Source organism: Phyllostomus hastatus, unplaced genomic scaffold, assembly GCF_019186645.2.
Source record: "Phyllostomus hastatus isolate PE091 unplaced genomic scaffold, TTU_PhHast_1.1 phas_contig_34, whole genome shotgun sequence".
NCBI lineage: Eukaryota > Metazoa > Chordata > Mammalia > Chiroptera > Phyllostomidae > Phyllostomus > Phyllostomus hastatus.
The window spans coordinates 43,738,792-43,751,528 of record NW_025333857.1 but is presented as its reverse complement, the minus strand read 5'-3'; the positions used below and the strand labels follow the sequence as shown (position 1 = coordinate 43,751,528).

At 42.3% G+C, this 12,737-nt stretch overlaps 1 long non-coding RNA gene across 1 annotated transcript; it reads left to right on the top strand.

Moving 5' to 3' along the window:
• The first annotated feature begins 281 nt into the window (after positions 1-281).
• LOC123819576 lies at positions 282-10,815 on the top strand. Its single transcript, XR_006785842.1, has 3 exons — positions 282-418; positions 10,373-10,461; positions 10,585-10,815. It is a non-coding gene; the product is annotated as an uncharacterized LOC123819576 (long non-coding RNA).
• The last annotated feature ends 1,922 nt before the right edge of the window (positions 10,816-12,737 follow it).

Here is a 12,737-nt window from a genome sequence, read left to right as displayed (position 1 = left end):
TCAGTCAATTCTGACTTCAGAGGCAAAAGGGACCTGGGACTTGCAGATGCTGGGTTTTGCATCCCAGCTCAGAAAACCCCGTCTTGTAAGCATAACGGGGATATCAGGACCCTTCTCTCTCAACTCCTTCGGTGTGTGTTCTGAGCCCTGCAAAAGTTGCTATTTACTGGGTTTTGTCAGGCCAACACAAAGTAAATATTTTCAGTTCCCAAATGCTGGAGAGAGCAGGGGAGAGATCAAATGACAGTGCTGGGAGTCAACTCAGCCTCGTGCGGCAGCAGGCCGGTTCTGCACACGCTGGGAGCTCATGGATTAAGAACACATGGCGAGGGTGGAGTCCCTGCAGACAACTCTGCGACACAGGAGAAGAATTTAAGCTGCTCTCGAAAGAAATCAACAACGGCAAATCAAGAGCCAGGTACTGTCAGTGCCATGCATTCTCCAAGGCTTGTCAATACCCCATCCATGCCCAGATGCGGTGCCTTTTAGAAGTGCAGAACAGGAGGGGCGGTGGGGAGAGATGCCCAGCCGATCAGCAAGAGGAGCAGAAATAGGTCTGCTGGATGATCATTAAAGAAAGCAAAGCCTTGGTAGTCCTGAGCTCAAGTGTTTGAAAACCATGCTTATCTGTAAATAAAATCACTGAAAACTGTGCCTGTTGCTTGCTCTCTCCTGCAAGAGAACAAGATCTTGGCACCTGATCAGATGCTTGAAGAGCCACCTGAAATGAAGCCACACTGAGGCTCAGGGTCACAGTGCTGTTCCTGTGCAGGGTGGGTGGCTCTAAGCCCTCCTCGATGCTGTTGGCCAACAGGAGAGGTATTGGGGCTTGCCCAAATCGGCCCCAACAAGGCACTTCTATGTAGTTTCTAACATGATTAATCTAATTTGTTTTAGGTTCTGGGAAACTGGCTATACTACAAGGTAGCTTCCTGGAAACTTATGAAAACTTACATCCAAAAATGCTTGAGCAAATTAGACATTAAGGGGCCGATTGTATATGTTTCGAATCAACAAGGTGCTACATAGATGAAATTGATCTATCCAGAAAAGGTTTATAGTTTAGGAAAATTTAGGTTTTGAGAAAGCAACATATGTTCTTCTCAAGTTTTCTCATGCTCAGTTGTAAAGAATCATTGAACCACCCCCCCTTAAGAAAGGTACTAAATCTATCATCAGAAAGATATCAGGTAGCACACCCATCTGTTGCTGTATTAACATTTTAAAAGGATTCACTAAGAGTGGAGATGCTTTTCCCTTAGAAGCTGCCGGACTGCTCTCTGTGCCAAATGCAGGTAGCTGGGATTGTCTTCGAGGTAGGGAATAGCCCTGGAGTGGGAACCTCCCAACCTACCTGTGTGGAAGAGAAGGGCTGAAGACAGAGCTCAAGCTCTCATTTTTCCAAGCGAGAAAATGGACTCCTAGTTCAGTTAGATAATTTTTCCTAAAGAAGCATAACCAATGGACTAATGAGAAAGCCAGCTTGAGGAATTCCATCTCCTGATTTCTGGTCCACTACCATCTCCATTCTGCAAAATCTATTTAGGTATTCCCAAGAGGTGCAATCCTCGAAGCCTCCTCTAGAGGCCTCTTTCCATACTGAAACTGGTCCACCAGGGTAGTTTTAGAACTCGGGTTTTTCAATCTAGGACTTCCCTGTTCTCCAAAATTGAGAAATTGGTTTTTAAAAATATTTATTTCTATATTCTAAGTGGGGACTATAAATCAAAACCAAGCCATTAAACAAGCCACAGTTCAAAGCTCTCTCTACTTGCCCTAGACCTCTAATAACATTTGCTTGAGGTAGAAATCAGCTAGGCTTTTCAGATGCTTAAAAAGCATGTTGGACCCTGGCCAGGTAGCTCAGTTGGTTACAGTGTCGCCCAGATATGCCAAGGGTGAGGCTTTGAATGCCTGTCAGGGCACATACAAAAATCAAACAATGAATGCATAAGTAAGTTGGAACAACAAATCAATGTTTCTCTCTGCCCCTACACCCACTTCTCTCCAAAAAAAAACCAAAACAAAACAAAAACAAAACAAAACAAAACAAACAAACAAAACAAAAAAAAAACAAACTATGGCATGTTGGGAAGAGATGGCCCAGGAGAAGATTATTTCCCAGGCGCCTGTTAGGCTCAGTTTTGTGGCTGTCCTCCTCATTGATTTCATTTTTTAAAGAGTCAAGTTTTATGTCATAGTCTAACTAGGAATATCATAGATGTATCTGTTCTTTCTCAAAACAGCTTCTTCTGTTTTATAAAGAACAAAAATTTAACCTTTCTTTTCTATGTGTGAAATAAGCCAGAATAGAATTCTCTTGAAAATTGAGCTTTGTTTTAAAGTAAGAAAAATCCTATCACCTATCCATAAAACAAATGGAGTAGATTGTTATAAATTACTTGACAGCATTAAATATGAAATGTAGGGCTTATTAAAATTATACCTGTCCTAGGTGGTGTTGCTCAGTGGATTGAGTGCCAGCCTGCAAACCGAGGGATCCTCTGTTTGAATCCTGGTCAGGGCACATGACTGGGTTGCCGGCCAGGACCCCAGTTGGGGGTGTGCAAGAAGCAACATACTGATTAAAGTACCTCTTGTACATTGATGTTTCTCTCCCTCTCTTCCCTTCTCTCTAAAAATAAATAAATAAAATCTTTAGAAAAAATAAAATTATACCCTATTTTTGGTCACATGTGTATTCCAAGAGACAGCATGACATGCAGCAAGTACTCAATAAACAGCTAGTGAATGAATGGATGAATCCTCAAATGTGAAGTTTCCACTCTAGGTAGTTGACTTGGGGATTTTAATCCCACTGTTGAAATATCCTGCTGGAGCATTCGGCCAAGCTGAAAGATTTTCTTGTTAAAATCTTGGTGAGTAGAGTACAGAGCAAGATGTGCACCCCTTTAGCTGCCATTTTCATTTCTAAGATGTGTTTCTAGCAGCGCTGCTAGGTGCCTCCTTTTCCTGACTCCCAAACAGTGGGAGTAGGCCACGCTCATGGCGCTTACTTTCAAGGGAAGGAAGAACGTGTCACATATCCTTGAGTTTTCAAAGGCCACCTGCAGTAGACAGAGCCCAGCAACTGATACATCTTGGTTCATTTGATTGAGAAAAATATTCCCAGCAAATATTGTCTGTAGCCAGAGAGTTCCCCGATTTTTTTAGAAGTTATTCATTTGCCCTGCTCAGTCCCTAAAGAGAAAGAAACAAAAATGAAATGTCACATGACTGGTTTTACTGGGCCTGTTGTAATTGGCCAAGATAGATGCACTCTTGCGTTCCCCATCTCCAGGCCCCAGGAGCAGAACCCCGAGAACCGCTGCCCTGGCCAATGCTGGCCTCTACTGGTGTAGACACAGGGAGTCAGGAGGCCGTTGGCAGATGCGCCCTTGAATCCAACAAAGATGGCGGGGCAGAAAAGGGGCCCCATCATACACTTACCTGAGAGTGCTTTGGCTTCCAACACCCTATAAATGAAGGTGCATTCTCTATCATCTCTTATTATAGTATGAGCACACTCCGGTGGAGAGCCATGATTGATTTACTGCATTTTTTCACTAAATCACTGGGGGAGACAAGCAAACCAAGGACTATGTCTGACTTTGGACCCCACTACCTCAGTACAGAGCCTGGCATATTAACAAATGCTGACCAATGTCTTTGAATGCCAGAGTGACCAACTAGTCCTGGTTAGCCTGGAACATTCTCAGTTCTGGTGGTGCAATGGCATTGCCTCAGGAAAGCCCTCTGTCCAGGGCAAACTGGGCTTGTTGATCACTCTGTTCAGAATGTCACAGCGATGCTCACTGACTTGCAGAATCCTGAATTAAGGTCAGCTCACCTCTTGCAAATCTGTGTAGCCTTGGTCTCATCAACCTGGGGGAGCAGGGTTTGCAAAGAACAAACAAACAAAAAGTTTTCTGTTAAAAAATCAATATATTTTTCAGACTGTTTGAAAAATTCTTTGTTTCTTTTTTCAAAAACCTGTCAGAATAATCATTTGGCATGAAAAACTAAAAGGTTGTGAGTAGAAAAGAACAAAATCGAATAAGAAGCATGACAAATCATTTCAGCTACAGGGCATACATATTGCTTTTTCCCCTCAAATTATTTGCCATGTGACTTACTGCAGACATACTGGACAATACAAAGGGATCAGAATCCTGGCTGGATTTTTTTTGGTATAAAAAAATAAGAAAGGAAATAAATGCTAAGAAAAAAGGATTATGAAGAAATTCCTCATACTTCCTTTAAAAAAAGAAATTTGTCAAGAAAATATCTCACCATTTAGTAATTCAGTTTTAAATACATTTTTTGCACTTGCAGAATTTCCCAAAATGAAATGCCAGAGAAGAATGCACATTTTACAGTCCTAAACATATTTAATATACTGTTTTTACAACAGCTGTTGCTTTCACAGAACTTTAACCTTGCTGTGTAAATGCATCCCCAGGAAAATACCCAGGTTGTCATGGAGACAACCTTATTAGCACTGGGCCCTTTGCTCCGTTGAACTGGTGTCAGCTTTCAGCCTCCCTGCATTCCAGTCTGGCATCAACCCCAGGCTACAACTCAGACTTTATTAGAGGCCCTGATGAAGAACAGCGCAGGAATCCGGGGCAATTACTAGAACTGTATGACCACTTTCCATCAACACACCTGATGGGAAACCTGTAAATTAACTCCAGAGGGAATGATGGCATTAATCAAGATGTTCTGGCATCTTCCTTGAAGAGCCTCTGATAGACCCAGCTGTCTTTTTCTAGCTAATTTCAGGCCCATCTATTGTCCTAGCAGGGGAAGATAACATTACAGCTGACATTTGGAAGATTATTTAAAGTATCATGTGACAAGTGCCATAAGTGTAAGGCTGAATTTTAGTGTTGCTAAAAGAGTTGGTGAAACTTTTGTCTCCCCTTGAAGAAATACAGAATCACAGTTGTGTTGAGTCCTGCATGCTAATTAATAATAGCATTTTCTAAAAAACTTTTAAATATTTGACTTTAAACAACATTGAGCTCAAAAGGGTCACACAAAAAAATATTGAATAAAAAAGTGAAATTGATAATCATATGTTGCTTTTTGTAAAGCATTGCCAAAGAGGAAAAAATGAGATTCTAGCCTTGGCTAACCACTTCAGAGAGCAAATTAAAACAAAATTTTTCTAAAAGAGCTAGGTTTTAGGTTTTGCAGGAGTGCATGTATGCATGCACAAGCACACACACACATGTTACTATCCCTGAAAAGTTCTTAAATTTCATTACAAGAAAATTTTCAAATGGTTTATATTATAAAACTTTCATGTATCTGTGATTTAGCCAAACAACGCACCTCATTGACCATAAAGGAAACTTACCAAAATTGTTCTCAGTGAACTGATGCCAAATTTAAAGACACAAAATCAAATCAGTATATCAATCAAACCATCATCTAGCGGCCTTGCATGGTGGCGACTCTAACATAGGCAGGGACGGAGAGTGGGCATGGACAAAGCTGAGTTTATGTGGAATCACCCTTAGAGATCTGACTGAATCCGGCTTATATTTATTTAGGCCACAAACACATGTGTGTAAATAAACCAGAAACATCTGACAATTACCATGTTTAATACACTTATTAAAAGGCGAGGAGAAAAATGGAGTTGACTTTCATTTGCTTTCTGTGCCTTTCCTCCAAAGATCAGCTGGAGTCCATATTCTGGTAAGGAACCTTCACTCAAGAGTCTGTTTGGAAGTGTCTTCTCCCTTCTGCTCACTTCCTAAAGTTCTTATTTATTTGTTCATTCAACACCAGGTTACTGAGCACATACTATGTGCTGGTCACTGTGCAAGAAGTCTAATGGTGAACCAATATATGTTGTATTGCCCTGATGGACTTTATGCCTTTCTGAGCTGTGTATTTTCTCATCTTGTAATATATTTGCTTCTGTACTTCTGTATTTACAAATGCCTTAGGGCAGAAGGTGTCCAACCACAGTTGTTTTTAATAAAATTTTTTAGTGAAATTTTCATCAGAATTTACCAGGCATTCAAGAAATTGGACATCCCATTTTGATCCATTTTTTCAGACTTATCAACAAAAATCAATGTCAAAGAAGAAAAGAGTATTACAAATAAGGTACTTTAAATATAAGCCATAGGTGTTATTCCAAATAAGAAGTTTCAAAATCAGTGGCAATGTAATAATTGTGAAATATTAAGCAATGTGTTACTTGTCCTCGATTCAAATAGCTAAGTATTAGCTCCCTTTTCATTGCCTCCAGGGAGAATTGTGACAGGATTCAGGCAGAGAAAAATGTTTTGCTGGCATTAGCTCTCAAAATCCTTATCCCTTGGGGACGTGTAGAGGGCTTCCACAGAGAGAAAATATTTGGGGAAAACATGACTGTGAGCAGTGCTTCCTGCCTCGCCCGGGACTTCTAAGATTTCCCTAGGCTTTAGGCAGAGAGGTGATGAGAGAGCAGAGATATGGGTGGGGCTGGGAGATAACAAGCTGAATTTAATGGGGCCTAAGTAGAGAGGAACAAGGACCATCTCAACAAAAGGCCACTACGAGAGGCTCACTGGTGTCCAGGTCCTGGGTGGGACTCAAAGATTAAGTAACTGAACTCTTACCCAGGGACCACTTAGTAGAAGTAGCACCCATTTGAGCTCCCACATTTTCTTTTTCTCTGTCCAGTATACTAATTAGAATAGGCTCAGTTTTGTTGCAGTAATAAGCAGCCCCAAACTCATTGGAGCGTTATGTTTTGCTCACACTGCTTGTCTGTTGTGCACTGGGGACAGTCTGCCCCATCATCGTGCTGATCCCTGTCTGAGAACACAGGAAGATATACCCATCGCCATCTGGGTCCAGGGCAAAGGGAAATGGATAGTGGCAAAGCCCAAAATGACTTGTAAAGCTTTTGTCCAGATGTGACACATGTAACTTTTGCTCACATTTCATTGGACACCACAAATAAATCATGTGGCAAGCCTAATGTCAATGGTGTACCCAGGAAAGGGAAACGTACGTTAGTAACCATCCACACAATCCACCACACCCAATCTGTGCGGCAAGCAAGCCTTCTGCAGTGTAAGGAGAGAGAGCATGGGCCTTGGATACCCAGGTGGGTGTACCTCTGTGGGTGAGTTTGTGTGAGGGAGGTAGGATGGTGCTGTGTATACCCGTGTCTGCCGGTGAGCAGAACCAGCCTGAGATACAGCGAGAGCCAGAGCAAGGCTTCACTTACTCCAGAGCGAGGCTTCAACATGCAATGGCAGCCTCATTGGGAACAAGCAGATGTGCTTCCTGAAATGACAATAAACTGTTTTTGTTTTCCTATTCACTCAATATAATTCGTTGTAATAAACTAGAAAAAAATATCATTAGTGTTCTTATCTGAAAAGTGACAGCAGTCAAAATTGCCTAAATGGTCAAAATTGACACACTGCCTAAAATTATCAATCTTCACAATGCCTGGTTCTTTATTAATGAATGCATTTACTAGGGACAAAAGTCTGGGAAACACCTAAACAAACTTATCATTATTATTTTGTCATAAAGAGTTTTCTTTTCCTGCCAGTATTTTAGTTTTGTTTTTGACTTATCTCAGCAAGATTGAGAAATACAAACTTGGGACTTTTGGGATAAAAACTAATGTTGCTAACCCTCAATGGTATTGTTTGGGCATTTGTCATTTTTAGTATTTGTATTTTAGGAGAGAGTAATAAAAGACAGAAGATAATTATCCCTCAGTTGGATAAACTTTGGGGTTTACCAGCTGAATCTAGGAAGACACCCTCAGTTGCTGACCCAGCCTTACTTATTTCCGTTATCCAGTCCTGTAAATTTTTTCTGTAAAACATCCATCATCTCAATCCTTTTATATTTTTCTTGTTGATTTCTAAGAGTTCTTATTTTATTAAAAACTTTGATCTCATCATTTCTGCAGCAAGTTACAAGAGCAGCATAGTGAATTTCTGTTGTACACAGGTGACTTAAAACAAAGAAAAAATTATGTTTAAAACATTTTGTTAAATCTTAACAAAACCTTATGTTTGTTCTAAGAGAGCTGACTGCTTCAGACTGTCCTGTTGCAAGCATCCCCAGTCATCTGCTTGAAAAGCATTCCCCTCCTGGAACCTTGCTCTACAAAGCACTGGTGCTTTTCAGCCACACTGTCTGTCTTCTTCTGGAAAGTCCTTTCCGACCACCTTCTCCACACTGCCCTCTGTTTCTGCAGCACAACCAGGCTGCAGCCCTCCATTGGGACCTTTGGTCACAGACCCTCTTGCATGATTATTCAGGTGCTGTACGTATTTACGTCTCCACTGCAGGGACTGGGTCTCCTGCTTCCTACCTGTTCTCCACAAAACCCAGCATACTTGGTAGCTACAGACCTGTGTTTCCCAAAGAGAGGATGAAGTCCTTGAGGACCAAGTCACAGGTTTTCTTTCTTTCCTCCATATTTGCTGCACAAATTGCTGGGGCCAATGCACAGTGCTCATCAATGGATGGGGCATAGGTTGTGAGAAATGGCAAAGGACAGACCGACAATCACTGTCATCCATTTGTGCCTGATGGAAAGGAGTGAGTTTATTCTACATCCTGCTCATGTTCTGCATGGTAGACTAGCATAGAGAGGCCTCATTAGGATTCCGCATAAAAGTTCTGTGTAATGATAGTAGCAAAGAGCTGGAGCAATCTTTATTGAGGTTTTGTTACTTGCAATCCAGAGTTTTGAGTGATACTGTGATGATTCATTAGAAATGACCTAATAAGGGCAGAGTACAGGTGTCACATAATTTAAAAAATCAGAACTGATCATGCTGTACTTATAATTCTGTTAACTTCTTTCCTCTCAATAAAATATGATAAAAGATTCTCCTATTAGGAAGTATTTTCTATGATATTTTATTAGTTGTGCCATTAATTATTCTATGGGATTATGATTATTGAACATTTGAGTTGTTTCCAAATTTTCAGTATTTTAAACAATACTGCAATGAACAATCTTATTTACATACCTTTGAACAATATTCCTGGTAACCTGACAGATACAAATTCTCAAAAGTTGCTCTCACTGTCAGATATTGATAAATTGTCTTCCAGAGAGGTAGATCAGTTTCCAGTCCCCTTCCACCCCTCAGTAATGCTTCGGGCTCTTTTTTCCACTCCCTAATAAGCACTGCTTCCTTATCAGGGTCCCTGAAGTTGACTGTGGCGTTTCCGTCCTGGATCCTCTCTCCACTGACCAGGAATGTGACCCAGCCATGCGACCTCAAGCACATCACTCAGCCCCGCTGGCCCGCTTCCCTCGTCTGTGCAGTTGGGATGAAATACTCAATTCCTCCTCCTCATGGAGTCCCATAATTGTATAATTCTTATCTTAAAGTCATGAGTGAACTTCCTGGCATTTAGATTATTTAAAGGGAAATTAGCACATTATTTGGATTAGAGACCCATCTACCTAGGATGCAGAGGAAGAAAGTCTTACATATATGCATCTCAGGGATGGGGATGTAGGTGAGCACTGACATGTGTTGAGTACCTGTTATGTGCATGTTGTGGACATTATTAATCTTTCAGCCAATTAAATCCCTTTTCTGACCTTGGGCAATTTCTTACCTTATGCATCTTAATGTCTGAGACATCTCCCACTTTATGTTTAAAAATGCCAGTTAATCATTCTTGCAGCCTCCGTGGCTAGCTTGGTGTCAATGACAATAATGTCCCTATTAAACCTGCTGTCCTTTGAGGTGTCAAGTCTACTTTGCTGAGACAAGTCTGAGCTGTGTTCTTCATGAGTTCGTCCCTAAGAGTTTTTTAAATGTAAGTTTCAGACATTGTGTTATTTCATGTGTAAATACCTTAGTGTAGTGGCCTCTGTTAAGGCTTCTTTAAGAATCGTAACCTCCATAACAATGTCATACTTAACAAAACCCACACTAATTCCTAAATGTCATCTAACACCGAGCCAGCCATGTTATAATTTCTCCAATCATCTTTTTAAGAAAGAGTTTATTCATTTTAGAGAGAGGTGTAGGGAGGGAGAAAGAGAGGGAGAGAAACATTGATCAGTTGCCTCTCACACGCCCCTAAGTGGGGGCCTGGCCCACAACCTGGGCACGTGTCCTGACAGAATCAAACTGCCGGCCTTTCAGTTCACAGACAGGCACTCAGCCCACTGAGCCACACCAACCAGGGCTCCAGTTGTTGTCTTTTTTACGGTGGGTTTTCTTGGATCAAGATCCAAATAAAGCTCACCAGTTGCCTTTGGCTCTATGTCTCATGTCTGTCTCTTTTATTCAACAGCCTCCTTTTATTTGTTTTCCATACTACTGATTGATTAGCAAATAACTTCCTTTTCTGTTTTAATCAGCCAAAGTAGACTTCAGTTGATGGCAACCAAGAATCGAGATGGAAACACAAGTATTTAGGGGTCCCAGTTTTACAGAAGAGGAAACTAAGGTGGGTTCATGGGGGTTAAGTAACTTGCTAAGTTTGCAAAGCTGGTGTTACAGCTGGAATTGGAATTCAAAGCTCTGACTTGACACCCATATGTAATCATGCTTTCTCCCATTTCCTTTCCAGCTCTAGCATTCTAATATCCCAGGCCTCTTTCCTCCACCCCAAGTTCATTGCGTCCAGCAGCGCACCCCAGGAATCCAGAACGCCTCGGTTCTCACTGCCAGCAGTGATCTCTGGTCGAGTCAACAAGTGTGAGCTTTATTAAACTCCATTGCACTTCCCGCCAGAGTCCAGGTGCAGATGTGAGTGAGTGAGTACAAATGTCTTTTACGTATGTATCTGTATCCCCAATGCAGTAGGTCACTGGTTGTCGAAGTGCAGTTCCAGGCCCAGCAGCAACAGCATCACCATCGCCCAGGAACTTATTAGAAGCTCCACCCCAGACCTTCTGAATCAGAAACACCGGAGCTGGGGCCCCACCATCTGTGGTTTTAATAAGCCTTCTAGGTGATTCTAACACCTGCTCAAGTGTGAGAACCACTGCACCAAGGCTTCCAACCTGTGTATTCCCACGATGTCACATTAACATAAAAACGTCCAAAAGGGTTGCCTTTGTCCCTACCTGCTCACAGAGCACATCGAATACTGCATGTAAAATGGCCTCTCTTCAATGCTGGACAATTTTTTTTATCTATCACTAAGTTTACCAGTGTACTCTTTGGTATTTAGGGAAATATTTTTTTTAATTTCATAATTTAATCTCCGATTCCTCATGTTAAAATCCCAGTATTGAATACTACCTTGTGAGAATACTATTTGTCAGAGCCAGAACTAGACAGTTTGCTTCCAGGCAAATGGCTTCAAATCTTCAGTAGCTCCCAAAAGCTGAAGGACTTCCAAAGGGCCTGGCTGGGCTGCGGGGCTTACTGCCCCTGGCGTGGTCTCTGGCTCCATTGTGTCTGCAGGCTGATGGGGGACTGGAGAGGGTCCAGAAGCTTGAAGAGACAATAAGGGTAGGCAAGGGAGATGTCTGCTGAATAGGTAGAAGGCTTAAAACTGTGTAACATCTTTAAAAATCATTAATGAAATGTTTGTGTTCTGTTTTTGTCCTCTGTGGTAAGCTCTACTTGCCCTGTCTTGTTCTAGCTCAATTTCCTTACCTTGACCCATCTGGCCAAAATTCCTGTCACTGGGTTCATGCTATGTCCCTCTCAATGGGTGAGAACAGGCGCGTGGCTCACCATGTCTGTGGGCCTCCATGCATGTTCCTGGTGGGGCAGCACCTGATCCTCGGCCTCCCCACCACCATCACCGGGCGTAAGCCTCCTGGGCTTCTGACCCACCTGGGCCACAGGCTGTCACTGGCCTCTCCTCAGTGGTGAGCTTGCTCCCTCTCAGCCTGGATTCTGGACTCACACTTGAAGCCCCACTGAGAGACAAAGAAGAACTGCAGGACCATTCTTTGCAAAGCACCATCTGTTTTTCCTCTCTTGTCTTGGCTTTTTTTCTCTCCTAATTTTTATTTTTTTCTAGGACAGAGTAATACTTGAAGAATTACCTAACACCTTCCTCCTCAATCTGTTCGTAGACTGCAGCTTCCCCTCGGCAGCTTTCTGGGCCATACCAAATTTCCCACCAGTGAGAAACAGGCTGATGTGGCTGGAGTGTGTCCACTCCCGGGGGTGCTGCGCGCGCACACACAGAACGCCTCACACGCGCTTCTCCGTTCCGCAGCGTTTCCCCTCCAGAAAGTTAATGAAAGATCCCCGCAGCAACTAAAACCACCGACACTGATTTTACCTAGTAACAAATTGGAAATTTCTGGGAAGAGTTTGCCCTGGGATGTTTGGGCTTAATATTTATAGTTTGTGTCACATCATGTCTTATCCAAGACATCACTCCCCTTCATTAAGTGAAAAGTAAATACATCTCTAGTGTTACAAAAACAAGCGGCTATTTACCCAGAGCCAGTTATCTGAACCCAAACCCTCTCTTTTGGAGCCTGAAGGGGGAGGCTGGCCTGAGACCACAGCCTTTTCAACGTGAATAGGCAGCGATTCATGTGCCAAGGTGCCTGGCCTGAGAGAACAATAAAAGAAAACTCTTTTATCCCCCACCTTCGCTGGGTCTCTCCATTTCTTTTAAGGTTGTCATGGGCTCTTAACATGATACGAGAAGGCGCCTGAGGATCACTTACTTCTCTTGGCATGGGAACGTTTCGGAGTTTATTCTCTGCCATCAATCTCTCCTTCCCCTTGGCTTTCTCACCAGGCTCC